This window comes from Aplysia californica, unplaced genomic scaffold (assembly GCF_000002075.1).
Source record: "Aplysia californica isolate F4 #8 unplaced genomic scaffold, AplCal3.0 scaffold00860, whole genome shotgun sequence".
In the NCBI taxonomy this organism is placed as follows: domain Eukaryota; kingdom Metazoa; phylum Mollusca; class Gastropoda; order Aplysiida; family Aplysiidae; genus Aplysia; species Aplysia californica.
This window is the reverse complement of record NW_004798130.1, coordinates 153,996-154,306: the sequence shown is the minus strand read 5'-3', so window position 1 is coordinate 154,306 and position 311 is coordinate 153,996.

The window sequence follows — 311 nt, the reverse complement described above, 5'->3', positions numbered from 1 at the left end:
TTTTTTTTAGTTCTGCAAAGTTTGTTTTTGAGTACTACAATACTTGTGTGCCTTTTAGTTTTACCACAGCACGTGTCTTTTAGTTTTACCACAACAAATGTCTTTTAGTTTTACCACAGCACATGTATTTTAGTTTTACCACAGCACATGCCTTTTAAATTTACCACAGCACATGTCTTTTAGTTTTACCACAGCACATTGTCTTGTAGTTTTACCACAGCGCATGTCTTTTGGTTTTACCACAGCACATGTCACCCCCAGTGGGTCGAGGGGATATAAATAGACCCACTGCTCCGCCAGCAGGAGGTGCA